Consider the following 17,769-nt stretch of genomic DNA (forward strand, 5'->3'; position numbering starts at 1 on the left):
CAGCTAATTTTTGTATTTTTAGTAGAGACGGGGTTTTTCCATGTTGGCCAGGCTGGTCTTGAGCTCCTGGCTTCAAGCAATCTGCCTGCCTCGGCCTCCCAAAATGCTGGGATTACAGGTGTGAGCTACTGTGCTTGGCTATTTTCTTTCTTACTCTAGGTTTCTAAAATCATGTATTTGTTTTATGACAACGCTTTCCTGTTATTCCTGTGTCCAGACATTTGGCTTTTGAAATTGCTATTTCTCTCTCATTAGGAGACTTTAGTGCCATATATAAAGATTGAGAATTTAAAGTTTTAGATTGAATTTATGCTTTGCTATAATTTTCTACCCTGTTTATATTTTTCAGGTTTTTTTTTTTTTTTTGACATTTAACATTATTGGTAATAGAATGTACAGGTGTGTGCCAGTAGTCTCAGCTACTTGGGAGGCTGAGGTGGAGAGGATGCTTTTAGCCCAGAAGTTGTGGGTTATAGTATGCTATGCTGGTTGGATGTCCATACTAAGTTTGGCATTGTTGTATCCAAGCAAGTTAGAAGGAAAGCACCATGCTCTGAGTTCCAAATTAAGAGTCCTTTATTAATTAGCTGGTGACTGAGAGATGAGAATCAGCTAACGCTCAGAATTCTCTCGGCTGGAGGAAGGGGCTTGATTTCTTTATACCTTCATTTAGTTAGGGGAGGGGGAGCTTAGCTGAAGCAGAATTTTACAGAAGGGAACAAGCAAGTTAGATAAGGAAGCTGGTAACCAGGGGTCAGGAGATTCCCAGGATTGTTGGTTGCTAAGGGTATTTCCATACAATCATCAAGGGGGGGTGGCGGGGGGAACTTTTCATACAATTAGTCACCAAGGAAGGTGTTCACAATAGTAGGTAGACTCACCAAGCAGGATGCAGTTACAGTGGTTACAGGTACTATGAACAATGTGAACCACTCTTAATGGTTCAAAGCTTTGAGTGCAGCGTGACCCAGTAATGTACCTGAGGGGGCCGAGGCAGGAACGGAGAAGCCAAGTGGGAGCCTACCGCCAAGATGGAGTCAGTTAGGCTAACACAGCCTAGGCTATTACAGTCCCCACTTGTGTTTTTGGAGAGTCAAAGCATTGACTCTTCGGTTACAACAAGGTGGTTATAGTGGCTTTTGAGATACCTAAGTTTGACAGAATTTATACACTGCCTTATGAAAGCAAGGAGCCAGTTTAGTATACAGGGCCCAAAGATTAAGCCTCATAGGAGGAGAAGACGAACTGGAGCCCATGGCTAAATACTTTAATAACTGGGCTATTAAAGTTTAATAAAGTTTAATAACTTTAATAGCCCAGTTATTAAAGTAGCTAGCCATGGGCTCCAGTTAAACATCCTTCGGTACCATGGGGTGTTCTCCCGCTCCTGTTGGCGTTTATCTAAATTTTCTTGAACTCTTTTAAGAGTGTCTTTTATGACTCCAGATTGGTTAGCATAAAAACAACAGCTTTTTCCCAAAGCAGCACATAAACCTCCTTGAGAGAGGAACAGTAAAGCTAAACCTCATCAGAGCAACTTCAGCTAGGGATTCTACCTGTGTATGTAGCATATTTATGGCAGATTGGAGATTGCTTAAATTAGCATCTACTTGTTGAGATAGGGACATTAGTCCAGTTTTTCCTGGACAAGAGCATCAGTGCCAATAGCTGCTGACCCAGCTATGCTAAGGCCAGCCAGAAGGGGCACAAGGGGTGGGACAGCTCTGTGGATCCTGGAATGCAGTTCAGGGGGAGCGATGAGGAGTTGTCCTTCTGGTCCGCTGTACACATAGACCTGGAGAAGCACGTGAACCAACATGCATAGGACAGGTCCAGGTTCAGTTCCACCCACTGATGCAGCAGGTGAGGCCTGAGGTGCAGGCCAGCCAAGTACTGTTGGGTGCTTGGTAGGAGACTGAGGGGTTTAGGGAAGTACGTAGAGACTCGTTACATGTAGCCTGAAAAGGAGAAGCAGACAGTTTGTACCCATTGCTAATTAGGCAGGTGGCGTTTCCTGCCACATCCCCTAGTGTAAGAGAATGGGGAGAGTGCCCTTTCCAAGCAGGAGTGAGTCCTTCTTTGGGGAACTTTTGACATACACCAGGTCACTGGGATGGAAAATGTGGTAGGGCCTGCTTTGGTCAGGAACTGGATTAGGGTGTGCTCCCTGGGCGAGTGACTGGATGATGTCTTGAACCTGTTGGAGAGACTGTAGGAACTGTAACCAGTTAGCTTGGGTTGTTTCTGCTAGATGGCTATTTTTTAGCTTAGGCAAGATAGGGGGAGCCCTCCCATACATGATTTCAAAAGGAGAGAACCCCGCCTTGTAAGGGGTATATCTGACTCCAAGAAGGGCTAAAAGGAGATTTGTCCAATCCTCACCAATCTCCAAGATAAATTCTGTAAGAGTACTTTTTAAGGTTCTATTTGTGCGAATATGGTAACCTCTCAGGAGAAGGGACTGTTAGGTTGCCTGAGGAGAGGTGAACCAGACCAGGTCAGAAACAGAGCACGTCAAGAACCTCATGTTGGTCAGTTTTTGGGATCATGCCAGTGAATTGCCACTGTACCTCATCTCTTAAAAAAAAAAAAGAGAATGTAATTTATTTTCTTGCTGACCATAATAATGACAAAACCAACTGAAAATAAAATCAGTACCATTAACTGCAAGGATACAAAGTTTGTTTATTTATTTTTGTTACAGACTTTCTGAGTCTTATCTCTTGTTAGGAGAATTTCTAGTGGAATCTGGGTTTTTATCTCTTCAAACACTTTTTCCTTAACCTTGTTTCAGGATGTATAATCACAAATTCACAGAATGTTGGACTTCTTCAAGACAGGTTGACGTTGTCTTATGTTTGACAAGTTGTTGGAAAAATGGAGGGATGTATGATTCTTTTTCTGTTTCGTGGATTTTTTTCTGAATACCAGTATTCATGTGCACTTTTTGTCTTTTATCATCTGAAAACTAACCCAGTATTTTCAAGTATATTCTTCTCATTAGATTTACTACTTAGAGTCAACATTATTAAATTTAAAAATTATTATATGTGGGGAAAAAAAAGATCTGAAATGTCCTAATCTTGAGTGCTTCAGATTTTTAAGGCATTATTGCATATTAGAGAATGAGTCTAGCTGATAGCTCTCAGAGGGCAGAAGAGTACCTACTTTAACATAAATACCCTCAGCTATAACAGATAAGCAGGGTGTCATTTAGTAAGACTTGCACACCCTATCTGGTGTCCAGGAACTTGGATAGGAAAAATACTGGGATTCAGATTAGAAAAAGATCTATAAAAGCTAATTTTAGCTGCTTTGAACTAGTATAGAAGCAAGAATTACTAAGAAAACCTTGTTCAAAACATGTGCATTACAGGCTGCATTAAAACTTTAGAATTGCCTTCTGAAGTTATTGAAAATTAGGTGGTATAATATACTCCATATGGTTTACAACCTAAAGCAAGTGTGGTAAAGTAATGGAGAATTCCTCATAGTCAGATGCCTTTGAACAATTGTATTCTCAGAAGATTTATAGGGAGCCTGACTTCATTGTGGTGATGAGTTTCACAGAATGAGGTTTTGCAGGCAGAGTACTGGAGGAAGGGTCCAAAAAGTCATGTTGATTTGTGGTTGATTATAATTACCAATGGGATTCATTCTGTCATAGTTGGTCAGTTATAGTTATCCGCAATGATCATATGCAGGTAAAGGGAATGCTTAGCACTGATTATTTTCTGAATCCTTGTTATCTATAATGATCATATGCAGGTAAAGGGAATGCTTAGTACTGATTATTTTTTAAATCATTGTATGTGTTTTTCAGTTAGGACAAGAGGGAATCTTGAAAAATTAGTGTATTTCTTTGCCTCCTGGCTGAATTATAGTTCTAAAAATCTGTGTTCATAGTTGTGCTAATACTGCCTGTTTCAGAATTGCTCATACATTTCTAGGACACATTCACATCTTAGTGTATAAGTGTATTGTTTTATCTTGAGTTGCATGTGATTTACTGGGCTATGAAATATGATGTTATTATAGGATAAGGATTACTGATTTTTTAGAAGCCCTTGTATATCTTTCCATAAGTTGAACACTGAGTGTGTAATGCTTTGTCAGGTATCCTAGTGACTCATGGCAAGTCGAATGGCCTTTCTGTTGTCTCAGAGTAGCCACTTCTTGCATAAATTCATCAAAAAGTCTTCAGAACCCATGTCCATGTAGATATATACCAGTGCATGTAAGTTTCAAGATTTTATTTTTAAGCTTAGAAGTTTACATAATTCTGATTATATATATTTTATAGAATACGATAGAAAACTTTAAATGGGAAAGAAACTCCATTAAAAAATAAACCACATCAGCTCTTTTCAGAGGCATGGATGATAAATCCTTTGAAGTTTGCCTTCTAATCTCATTTTAGAGTAAATCTGAGGAGTACATGAAAACATTTTGAGCAACTAGCTAAGCGCCCTGAAGCTTTGTAGAATATATAATGAAATGCTGTATTCTTGCTTCAATGACAAGAAGTGCTTTTTCAAATTTATATTACATTTTTTAAGGATAAAAGATTCGGAAGAAAGATTAATTTTTTGTCATAATTAAGAAATTGAGTTATATTAATTATGATTTTATATAGATGCAACTGTTGCGTTAGAGGTAAAGATAATAAAGATCTCATTTTCCTCTTGTTGGAAGGAAGTTGTTTGGGCAGTTGAAGAGTGAACTCTGTTTTTTGTCATTGTAGCATAATAGTACCATTATTTTAAACTACTTCTATCCTTATTTAAATAATGATGGGATGAAATAAATCACAACTTCTTAATAATTTTATTTTTATATAACTTTTCTTAGATCAACTGTTTAACTCCATTCTTGGCTGTATAACATCAGAGTACTGATGTGTCTTCGGATACTAATTTCAAAACATCATTTCAGAGTTTGGTTATTCAACTGGAGATGATATAATTTTACTGGTGATATTAAGAAAATGTTGTGAATCCTTTGGAAGGCATTTAACAGCAATAATAACTACTGGCTGCTATTATGATTGTTATTAATATGCATGATGTCATTCTGTAAAAGTACACAGATTACTATCTAGACCTTTTATTCATTTATGCTTATACAAGAAGCTGGGCCCAATGTGTTGTTTGATTTTTAACTTCAGTTTTAGAAAGTTGAGTAAAACCTAAGACTGTTTTCTGTAGGTATAACTTACTAACACTTTTTGGACCATAAATTAAACCTAGTTTTTGGTAACTTTTTCTATAAGAATGTGTTGAATTGCCAGAAATGATTGATTACAGTCTTCTTGGAATAACATGGATTTAGAAACCCTAGAGAACTGTCAAATGGTTCAGTCTAAATTTCTGTAAGTTAGATTACATGTCAGGATTAGTTAGGGACTAATCTGTAATTTATTTAAAAATAAATTTCATTTTTATCAGAATAAACCTTATTTTCTATTTTTTTTTTTTTTTTTGACGGAGTTTCACTCATGCTACCCAGGCTGGAGTACAATGGCGCGATCTCGGCTCACCACAACCTCCGCCTCCTGGGTTCAGGCAATTCTCCTGCCTCAGCCTCCTGAGTAGCTGGGATTACCAGCACGCACCACCATGCCCAGCTAATTTTTTGTATTTTTAGTAGAGACGGGGTTTCACCATGTTGGCCAGGATGGTCTCGATCTCTTGACCTCGTGATCCACCCGCCTCGGCCTCCCAAAGTGCTGGGATTACAGGCGTGAGCCACCGCGCCCGGCCTAAACCTTATTTTCTTAAGTTTATCTAACTAAATACAAAGCTTCACAAGTAATATAAAATGATAGTTGAACTCTTAGTATTAGACTATCTTAGTATTAGAACTGACTGCATTTTTTTACTAAAATCATAGGCTTATTAAGGAACAGTGCTCAGCTACGTTCAGTCAGCTCTCTTGGTATCTTTAGCCAGCTTCCAAGTTTTTCATCCAGTTACTAGACAGCCGTGCAAACTTAATTGAAAACATTTTCCAGACATTAATTAGATTCAGCCTTGAGCCACAAAGGTAGGTAGACTAACATTTCAGAGTATATTTCTAGGTTCAGAGTAATTTTATTTATTCTAGTGCTAGAATTCTCCTTTAATCACTTCTAAGAAGTTGAAGCAATAGTAGAAAATTCTCTTTTTTAAAGTAAAGTGGTAACACTGTTACTTTTATAACACAACTAGACAATAATGATTTTTGATGGATGCTGTGTAATAGTTCAAAGTTCTCAATAGGTGAAGGTGGACAGGTTTCTAGAGACCTGTGTAAACCAGTCACTGATTAATAAGTTGGGAGTTTTTGTTAGTGTATAAGTTATGTGTGCATTGCCATAACTCATGTCATCAGAATTATTTTTAATAAAAAAATTAAGGACACTTTTTTTGTTGTTTGTTCTCCTTTTAGCTAGTGATAATACCACAACTTTGATTTTTACTTAGAGTTTTATTATTGAATATCTATTCCTTTTTACTGTGATCAGTGTTTTGAGAGTTGACATTGATAAAGTAGGGCTGCCTTGGATTTCTTACTTTGTAATTTATCAGTGTGTTGGGCACAGGTGGTCTTGGTTAGTCACTGCTTTCAATTAAATGACTTGAGATTGACTTACACATTAGTTTTGTACGTTCATTTTCCACTCAGGATATTGTTTTATCACTTGAAAGGTTATGAAGTCTGTTGAAATATGTTGTTTCTTCTTGAGGATGTCTTGAGGGCCATATGAAAATCCTTGTGTTTTTCTTTTTCGGTTCCTCTGCGACGGTTTCTTATTTTGTAAGGAGGAGGGAGAAACCCCATTCTAGATAATCAATGACTAGGAGAACAATTTTTTTGGTAGGGAGTGGAGGGGTGGAGTTGGGCAGGGAATTTGCAATTCTAAATTTTTTAAAAAGTGTCTTTCGTCGATCCGGTTTTAGGCATATAAAATGATTTCAGTTCAGTGTAGCTCTTAAAATTATATTAACTCGAAAAATATATAGGTAATCAGCTGTCAGTCACATTTATATTGGCATGCTTTACATGTTTACATTTAGTAAATTGTAAGCTAACTGTGCTAAATTTTAGCAAGTAAATAAGAAGCCATAAAATTTTAAGAGTAGAAGTTATGACCATCATTTAAAATCACAATTGTTATGCTTTTTATGGACTTCATGGCTTACAGATCAGTGCACAGTTTTCACAAAATTATTTTGTGTAGGATTTTAGGGGCAAGAAGTTTGCTATAATAGATCGAATCAAAATCCTAGAAAATTCTGGTTTATTTTTCTGGATAGCACTGATCACCATCTAGCATATTACAAATTTTGTTTATTTACATCTTGTCACTTTATCTTCCTTTTCCACTATAAATTTTGTAAAGGCAGGGATTTTTGTCTGTTTTGTTCATTGTTGTAACTCAAGTATCTAGAGTAGTTCATAGCACATAATTTAGAGCAGTGGTCCCTAAGGTTTTTGGCACTAGGGACTAGTTTCGTGGAAGACAATTTTTCCGCAGTGGGAAGTTGTAGGGTTAGTTTCGGGATCAAACTGTTCCACCCTAGATTATCAGGCATTAGATTCTCACGAGGAACCTGCAGCCTAGATCCCTTTCACTTGCAGCTCACAATAGAGTTCGTGTTCCCATGAGAATCAAATGTTGCTGCTTATCCAACAGGAGGCAGAGCTCAGACAGTGGTGCTCATTTGCCTGCCACTCACCTCCTACTGTGTGACCCAGCTCCTAACAGCCCCTGGGTTGGGGACCCCTGATTTAAAGTAGTGCATAACACATTATCTAGAGGCGGACATAGCACATAATAGATACAGATTTTTGTTGAAAGGTGGAAAAAACTAGTGGAGGGTGTCCAGGTTCTTGGCATTTTGAACAAAGAATTGGACAAAACACATAAAGAAAGATTGAAGCAACAAAAGTAGAGATTTATTGAAAATGAATGTACATTCCACAGCGTGGGAGCGGGCCTGAGCAGCTGCTCAAGCGTCTGGATACAGAATCTTCTGGGGTCCAAATACCCCCTACAGGTTTCCCCTTGGCCACTAGGTGTTCACCTCATGTAAATGAAGTGGTGGCCCTGCAATCAATCAGATGCCGAAGGAAAGTTACAAAGATCACAACCCTGTGCAAACATCTGATTGGTTATGGGAAGCAACCAATCAGAGGCTAAAGTGAAGTTACAAAGTTGTACTTCTGTGCCATCTAAGACTTGGCCCTCAGTCAGTCTGTATTCTGTATTGTTGATATCTGCAACCAATCAGGGGCTGAAATGAAATTACAAGATTACGCTTATATTGCAAACCTCTGATTGTAAATTCCAGTTGTTAAGACCAGGCAGTAAATACCTATCGGTTGCCTTTTGCAACCAATCAGTGGTACTTTCCATTTCCCATCTGCCTCAAAAAAGAGGTGGGGGTTTGCATAGGGAGTAGTCTCTGGGCCTTTTGTTACTTAGGCATGGAAAGTTAGGGTTTTCCTTTCACTTTATTTCTAGGAAGTCAGCGTGAAATGGCCTTCGATTCCCTGCCTCCAGACCCTGTTCTCCTGCCTCAAAACCACTCAAATGCAGTATCATTTTGGTCAATATTTTCTGCCATTTTCTTTGCGTTTCTGAATATTTTGTTTGCCACTTTTTTCCTTTTGTATCTTTAAGTGGAGTGTATATTGATAGTGCTGATTCTTGGAAAAGTTTGTATCTGATTTGTTTGTATCTATTGATGAAAATCTCTCCTTTTGAGAATCCTTAGGGATTTTAAAAGTTTAATCCAGAATTTATTCTCTTGAATTATGTTGTACCTTATATTTTGATACAATTTAAAATTCTCAGGTAGTATTGTTTATTCAAGAGCTTTTATGTATTTATTTTGACTTAATAAATGCTCAGGGTACATTTTCTTCTACCTACGTTTTAACCTTTGGACACACATGAGCAGTTTTCACATAGTGGAAAACATTTATTATTTTGTAGCACTTCAGAAGAGTATATGTGGAGTCTTGAAACTCTGTTGTTAAATTCCAGTTGTTAAGACCAGGCAGTAAATACCTTATTCCAGTTCTATATAGCTATTTATCATTCACAATATATCAATATTGTATGTGTGTATTGTCAGAGAGAATATAATTTGTTATTGTGGTTAGACCTTTTGATTTATCATTGAAATATTGTTACCGTGGATTATCTGAGAATGAGAATCCATTTTGCCCACTAGTTTATGTCTAATTAAACAGTAATAAGGAACTCTCACCTTCTGAACATGGCTCAGTAGAAACAGCCAGAATAGTAATAGGGTGGGTTGGATAAGCGTTACAGCTTCTTTCCCCCAGCCTAACACAAGGTAGATCTTCCTTATTCTTTTTACTACTCACCACTGTGCAGTCTGCTAATTGTTGAGGTGAGTACATCTTAGGTTCCTTCTGTACTTGAATTATCTTTACTTGCTGTCCTCAGAGAAATGACTGGAGAGTTTTTTTTAAACTGTAATTAAAGTTGTCTGTGACTTTCTAGCAGCTTTTCTTATTATGTCATTTAATCAATATTGACTGAATTCTGCATTGTCCTTTCCCTTCCTGTTTTAAAGCTTTTACAAAAAGAAAACAGCAAGCAAACATCTTTTTTTTTAGTCACAAAGATAGATGACTGCACTCATTTCAGTGCTGCAAGGCAATTTTTTATTCTTTCAAATTCCTTTATACATTTTTATCCTTATTCTAAGGGAAGTAGGTTTTTTTTCTGTTTTTTGGTTTCTGTTTTTTATTAGGGGGTTGGGAGCAACATTTAATCTATAAGTGCATTATTGAAAACTTTAAAAAATACATTTATTTTAATAGGTATATATTTTGAGGATCTTAATTGGGCTAATTCTGTTAAAATAGAGAAGTAGAAAGATTTATGAATGGAAAATAAAGTGCTGGAACAAGTAATTTCCAGTTTTTTTTTTTTTTTTTTGGAGACACAGTCTCACTCTGTTGCCCAGGCTGGAGTGCAGTGGTGCAATCTTGGCTCACTGCAAACTCCGCCTCCCAAATTCAAGCGATTCTCCTGCCGCAGCCTCCCAAGTAGCTGAGATTACAGGCGCCCGCCACCACGCCCAGCTAATTTTTGTATTTTTAGTAGAGACAAAGTTTCACCATGTTGGCCAAGCTGGTCTGGAACTCTTGACCTCAGGTGATCCACCCATCTTGGCCTCTCAAAATGCTGGGATTACAGGTGTGAGCTACCACATCCGGTCTCTGATTTTTTAATCAAGTGTTTCTCTCTTAAAAAAAATTAATTTCTTTGTAGGATATATTAAAAGTGATGGCAAAAACCACAATTACTTTTTCACAATGCAGGCTGTGACCGTTTATATTGCAAATAATGCTTTTTTTTCTATGATTTGTTTGAAATTTGTCTCATCACTTTGTTGAGAACAGTAGAGGAATATGTTAGTCTAATGGCTAAATTGTTTTTATATTGTAAGCTCTACAGTATAAATAGAAATACAGAAACACTACAAAAAGTATATGGTTAAAAAATACCATTACTGTTTTTTTGGAGACAGAGTCTTACTCTGTCTCCCAGGCTGGAGTGCAGTGGTGCAATCACAGCTCACTACAACCTGTGCCTCTGGGGTTCAAACGATTCTCCTGCCTCAGCCTCCTGAGTAGCTGGGATTACAGACATGCACCACCACACCTGGCTAATTTTTGTATTTTTCGTAGAGACGGGATTTTATCATGTTGGCCAGGCTGGTTTTTAACTTCTGACCTCAAGTTATCTGCCCACCTTGGCCTCCCAAAGTGCTGTGGTTACAGGTGTGAGTCACTGCACTTGGCCCACTTTTTTTTATTGTTTATTTTTTTTGGAGACAAGGTTTCACTCTGTTATCCAGGCCAGAGTGTAGTGGTGCGATCATAGCTCACTGTAACCTTGAACTCCTTGGCTCAAGTGATCTTTCTGCCTCAGCCTCCCAAGTAGCTAGGACTACAAGCACATACCACCATGCCTGGCTAATTTTTAACAAATTTCTAACTTTCTTTTGTAGAGATAGTAGTCTTACTATGTTGCCCAGACTGATCTTAAACTCCTGGGTCAAGCAGTCCTCCCACTTTGGCCTCCCAAAGCCCTGGGATTACAGGCATAAAAATAGCATTACTTTAAAACTGTACACAAATAGCTGTCTAGGCACTTAAGCTTGACTCTGCAGTACTTATTTAGTAGAGAGTTAGTAGATTATCTGTGATTAATGTAGTTTTATGAAGATATGCCAGATTATCCATAATACTATAGTAATTTGAATTCAGACGAATTCTAATGCCTATTTTTTGATAAATGGAATAGTGATTATGAACATGGACTTAGGTTTTTTTTTTTTTTTTTTTAATTGAGACAGAGTCTCACTCTGTGGCCCAGACTAGAGTGCAGTGGCATGATCTTGGCTCACTGCAACCTCTGCCTCCCGGGTTCAAACGATTCTCCTGCCTCAGCCTCCCAAGTAGCTGGGATTACAGGCACGTTCTACCATGCCCAGCTAATTTTTGTATTTTTAGTAGCGACGGGGTTTCACCATGTTGGCAAGGATGGTCTCGATCTCTTGACATTGTGATCCACCCGCCTTGGCTTCTCAAAGTGCTGGGAATACAGGCATGAGCCACTGCGCCTGGCTGGACTTAGGCTTTAATCCCTGCTTCACTGTTTATTTATGTGTTGGGGTACAAATTGCATGATCTCTTTACAGAGGTCATGCAATTTTTTTTTTTTTTTTTTTTTTACATTTACCTCTGATTTTATTAAGATTCTAAAAGTTAGGATACAAAAAGCACATAAACATCTACAAGTACCAAAACATTTATGACCTTATAATTTTATAGTGCAAGAAAAAAGACAAAGACAGGGAATACAAATAAATTACAATCTAAAGAGTTACCTACAAAATTTCCTTATTTGTTAAAATCGGCTAGAAAAGTAACAAGAGGTACAAATTTAATGCACAAGGTGCAGTAAATAAAATGATAAATGCTTATTAGCACACTGGTATATATTAGTGTTATTTATGTTATTTATGCATAGTTGTAACAGTATAATTTAGTCATAGCCTTAATCACAGTTTTAAAAAAACTCTCCAGTCATTTCTCTGAGGACAGCAAGTAGAGATAATTCAAATACAGAAGGAACCTAAGATATACTCACCTCAACAATTAGCAGACTGCAAAATGGTGAGTAGTAAAAAGTGTCTGTTTATGTCCTTTGCCCACTTTTAATGGGCTTGTTGTTTTTTTGTAAATTTGTTTAAGTTTCTTATACATGCTGGATATTAGACTTTTGTCAGATGCTTGGTTTGCAAAAATTTTCTGTTGTTCAGTAGGTTTCCTGTTTATTCTGATGATAGTTTTTTTTTGCTTTTGTTACAATTGCTTTTGGTGTCTTTGTCAGGAAATCTTTGCCCGTGCCTAAGTCCTGAATGGTATTGCCTACATTGTTTCTTTGAGATGGAGTCTCCCTCTGTCGCCAGGCTGGAGTGCAGTGGTGCGATCTTGGCTCACTGAAACCTCTGACTACCTGGTTCAAACGATTCTCCTGCCTCACCCTCCTGAATAGCTGGGATTACAGGCATACACCACCACACACAGCTAATTTTTAAACTTTTAGTAGAGACGGAGTTTTACCATGTTGGCCAGGATGGTCTTGATTTCCTGACCTCATGATCCACTCGCCTCGGCCTCTGAAAGTGCTCTGATTGCAGGTATGAGCCACCGTGCCCGGTCTGCATTTAAGTCTTTAATCCATCTTGAGTTAATTTTTGTATATGGTGTAAGGAAGGGTTTCAGTTTCAGTTGTTTGCCTACAGCTAACCAGTTATTCCAATAATAGGGAATCCTTTCCCCATTGCTTTTTTTTGTCAGGTTTGTGGAAGATCAGATAATTTTCAGGGTGTGATCTTATTTGTGGGTTTTCTCTTCTGTTTCATTGGTCTATGTGTCTGTTTTTGTATCAGCATCATGCTGTTTTGCTCACTATATCCCTGTAGTATATAGTTTTAAGTTGAGTAGCGTGATGCCTCCAGCTTTTCTTTCTGCTTAGGATTGTTTTGTCAATTTCGGCTCTTTTTTTGGTTCCATATGAGTTTTAAAATAGTTTTCTCTCATTCTGTGAAGAATGTCAATTATAGTTTAATAGGAATAGTATTGAATCTATATAAATTGCTTTGGGCAGTATAGCCATTTTATTGATATTTATTCTTCCTGTCCATGAGCATGGGATGTTTTTCCATTTGTCTGTGTCATCTCTGATATTTTTGATCAGTGGTTTTGTAGTACTCCTTGTAGAGACCTTTTACCTCCCTAGTTAGTCGTATACCTAGGTATTTTATTCTTTTTGTGGCAGTTGTGAATGGGAGTTCATTCCTGACTTGCCTCTTGGCCTGACTCTTGGTGTATAGGAATGCTAATGATTTTGGCATGTTGATTTTGTATCCTGAGACTTTATTAAGGTTGTTTATCGGCTTAAGAAGCTTTTGGCCTGAGACTCTGGGGATTTTCTAAGTATAGTGTTATGTCATCTGCAAACAGGGTTAGTTTGATTTCTTTTCTTCCTATTTGTTTGTCCTTTTGTTTCTTTCTCTTGCCTGATTGCCTTGGCCAGAACTTGCAATACTACATTGAATATGGGTGGTGAGAGAAAGCATCCTTGTCTTATGCTGGTTTTCAAGGGAATGCTTCCACCTTTTGCCCATTCAGTATGATATTGGCTGTGGGTTTGTTATAGATGGTTCTTATTATTTTGAGATGTGTTCCTTCAATACGTAGTTTATTGAGAGGTCTTTTTTAAAAAAACACAAATGGATGTTGAATTTTTATCAAAAGCCTTTTCTGCATCTATTGAGATAATCGTGGCTTTTGTCTTTAGCTCTGCTTATGTGCTGAATCACATTTGTTGGTTTGTGTATGTTGAACCAACCTTGCATCCTGGGATTGAAGCCTACTTGATTGTGGTAAATAAGCTTTTTGATGTGCTGCTGGATTCTGCTTGCCAGTATTTTGTTAGGGATTTTTGTATCAATTTCATCAAGGATATTGGTCTGACATTTTCTTTTTTTGCTGTATTTGTGCCAGGGTTTGGTATCAGGTTAATGCTGGCCTCATAGAATGAGTTAGGGGATAGTCCCTCCTTCTCAATTTTTTAGAATACTTCAAATGGGAATGGTAGCAGCTTTTCATTGTACATCTGGTGGAATTCAGCTGTGAATTCATCTGGTCCTTGACTTTTTTTTGGTTGGCAGACTTATTTTCTATAATTTCTATAACAGTAGTGATCACTGTTGCTACTTTCCATCTCACTCCTATTTTGAGACCTTCCAGACACAGCTTTTAGGTCAATAATCAGAGGAAAGCCATAATTAGAAGGCCCATATAGACCTTCTCTTATAAAATAGTGACCTAAATACGTGTTTTTCTTATATTCGAAAGCTATACTTAACCACTTGTTTTCAGTTTAAAGGAATTACATAGCTAATAATATAGTTTTATATAATACTGCTTTTGTTACATAGATTATAGAATTCATGTTGGGATAGAAGTAAATTTAGGTGGACATGTGAATACCATTTAAAAAAATATTTATTAGTGTTAAAATCTTCTAATAAGATTGCTAGTCCCTTAAACCAGCCGTCCTCTTTGTCAAGTCATGATCACCAGAGGCAACTTTCAACTTTTTAAACTTTTCCTTTGGTACGTATTTCCAAATGATAAGCTTCCATGGCTCTTTCTCAGTTTATGGCTTTTAAATGTTACTTAATCATTTCTTATTATCATAAATGAGGATTTATAAGTTTTGATTAGACAACATTGGTTATATATACAGTTAAGAAAGTATTATTTACTCCTCAGTCAAGTAGTGAACTATAATATTCTTCTTCAACTATTTTTCTTGAAGTTAATAATTGGCTTTGCTCAGTTTTCTTTGTACGAATCAGCATCATCTATATGATCCTATATCCTCTCTTCTACAAAGACAGATTTGTTAGTTTGTTAGTTCCATCTTGTTTTCTCCTCTGTATTAATTTGTTGTCACGCTGCTATAAAAGAACTATCTGAAGCTGGATAATTTAAGAAGAAAAGAGTTTTAACTGACAGTTGTGCAGGCTTAACAGGAAGCATGACTGGGAGGCCTCAGGAAACTTAAAATCATGGTGGAAGGTGAAGGGGAAGCAAGCAGCTTCTTCACATGTCAGCAGGAGAGAGAGAGAGTGTGAAAGGGGGAAGTGCCACACGCCTTTAAACCATCAGTTCTCATGAGAGCAGCAAGGGGGAAATCTGCCCCCTTGATCCAGTCACCTACCACCAGGTCCCTCCTCCAGTTCAACAGGATATTTGGGCAGGGACACAAATCCAAACCATATCACCCTCTAAATCTAGAAATAATCTTAGTGTCTCTCCCATGTTTGAATCTCCATATTCTAGATTCCACGTCTTCTATTTTGGTTTATTCTCTGCTTTGTAGGAGGATACTTCAGTAGCTTCTTGAGAAAAGGTGCATTGAAGGTAATTTTTAACATCTTATAAAATAAACATGTTTTTTATTTATAACCATCTATTTGAATAATAGTGTAGTTGGCTATAGAATTCTGCATATAGAGTAATTTATCTTACAATTTGGAAGGCTTTTCACATTTTAGATTTCTGTGTTGCTGTTGAAAAGTTTAGTGCCCACCTGATTTCTGTTTATCTCTGGAATCTTTTATCCCTGATGTTATGAAATTTCACTTTGACTTACCTTGTTGAAGATCTTTTAATTTAATAGACTGTACTCTTGTTGAGCCTTTTATACCTGGCACCACATGTCCCTCAGTTCCGGGAACTTTTTTGGTATTATTTCTTGGTTATTCCCCTTTGGTCCCTCACCCGCTTCCTTTTCTTTATTCTCAATTTCTGCAGTGTGTCTCCCTTGATTAACAAATTTTCTCATCTTTATTATTTTTTACTTTTTGTATTTTTATTCTACTTTGTAGAATTCCTAAACATTTTCTTTTTAAACTTCTGTTGAATTTCTATTTATTCCATTGTATTTTTGATTTCTCATTCTCTGAATATTTTCTATCCAACATCCTTTTCTCATTCCATAGTATAATTTCTTTTCTGTTTGAGGTTATCAGTTACTTTTCTAATTTTTGTTGTTTTCTTTAGTTCCCTTTATTGGCTTTGTTATTCTGAGTTTCATTTTTCTGTTTGTTGTAATTTTTGTTTTTCAGGTTAGAGGCCTGCTTCAGTTGTATTTTAAATATTGTCTGTTCATTCTTGTGTAATGGTAAGGTACTCAAATGCTGACTGGGAGCCTTATGTACATGGGTTGAGTTTGTTTGTTGACTACTTGGTTTGATTGTACACCAAGGTTTCTCTGTCTCAACACTGTTGATATTTTGGATCTGATAATTCTTTGTTGCGGGGGCTGTCAGCTGCATTTTAGGATGTTTAGCTGCAACTCTGACCTCTACCCACTAGCTGCCAATAGCATTCTCCCTTCCCCAGTCATAAAAATAAAGTTGCCTCATGTCCCCAGGGGGAAAATTTAGCCTTCACTGGGGACTACTACCCTAGACCCATTGTCCTGAATTGGGCTATTTCTTTATTTTTTATTTTTATTTCTTTTTAGAGATGGGGTCTTGCTTTACAGATAAGGTCTTGCATACACCACCATGCCTGGCTAATTTTAGTCTTTTGTTGTAGAAATGGAATTTCTTTAAATTGCCCACGCTGGTCTTGAACACCTGGCCTCAAATGATCTTTCCACCTTGGTTTTCCAAAGTCTTAGAATTATAGGCATGAGCCACCATGCCTGGCCGAACTGAGCTGTTTCACTGGGGACTTTCTAATGCCAGTATCTTTAAGATTCTTTTCTTATGCTAGTCTCCAGAGGAAGCTTTTAATTCCTTCTACTTGAGATTTTTAAGCCTGCCTGCTGGATTTCTGGGAGCCTAGTAGAACATGGAGGCTGAAGGTTTTCACTTAATTAGTTGTTTTTACCATGGCTTCTCATCTTTTGCTTTACCTGTGTTTCTTGTCTACCAGTCTAGAGCCTCCCTGTTCACTTTGTGCAGAGAATAAACTTCCCATCTTCCAAGACAGTATAAAGAGGGATAATAACTAACTGGATAGGATGGGAAGAAAGGTCCTAGGGGAGGGTCTGTTTCTTTTATTGGCTTTCAACTATTCTTTCTGTTTTTAGCTCTACATAACGATTTCTGTTTTCCAAGATATCTGGTACTTCCAATTCCTCTGTTCCTTTTTTTTCCTTAATGTGTATGTTTTGTAGTAAGAATTTAGTTGCTTATTGTTGAAATTCCATTTGTAGGCAGTTAGACTTTAGCTTTCTTTGATCTGCTAAGTCAGTTACTATTTCTCCATTTGCTTGCTGTCTTTCCAAAACTTACTGACTTACCTAGTATGCTGTTGTTTTCTTTCTTGTTCTTCTTCCTTTGGGTATTTAGTCTTATTATTTTACGGATATTGTACTTTGTTTAAAAGCAGCAATAAAGATGAAGAGATGTGTTTGATCCAGAAGTAAAAAACAGTCTAATTTCAAACTATTTTATTTTATTTTTAGACATGGGGTCTTGCTCTGTTGCCCAGGCTGGGGTGCAGTGATGTAATATAGTTCATAGTAGCCTTAAACTCCTGGGCTCAAATGATCCTCCTGCCTCAGCCTCCTGAGTAGCTAGGCCTACTACCATGACGTGCTACCATGCATGACTAGCTAATTTTTTTTTTTTTTTTTTTTTT

General features: G+C 37.3%; 1 protein-coding gene across 3 annotated transcripts in view; it reads left to right on the forward strand.

The window, feature by feature from the left end:
- HACE1 (HECT domain and ankyrin repeat containing E3 ubiquitin protein ligase 1) overlaps positions 1–17,769 on the forward strand; it is a 103,209-nt gene that overhangs the window by 25,601 nt on the left and 59,839 nt on the right. Inside the window, exon 1 of one of the 3 annotated variants that reach the window (XM_017543781.2) lies at positions 15,516–15,534. The exons of the other annotated variants lie outside the window; for them this stretch is intronic. The gene's annotated coding sequence lies outside the window, so the exon portion shown is untranslated. Of the gene's footprint in view, positions 1–15,515; positions 15,535–17,769 lie in introns of those variants that run through there. 3 annotated transcript variants of the gene reach the window in all.

The sequence above is a fragment of the Cebus imitator genome, unplaced genomic scaffold, assembly GCF_001604975.1.
Source record: "Cebus imitator isolate Cc_AM_T3 unplaced genomic scaffold, Cebus_imitator-1.0 Scaffold160, whole genome shotgun sequence".
Taxonomy (NCBI): Eukaryota; Metazoa; Chordata; class Mammalia; order Primates; family Cebidae; genus Cebus; species Cebus imitator.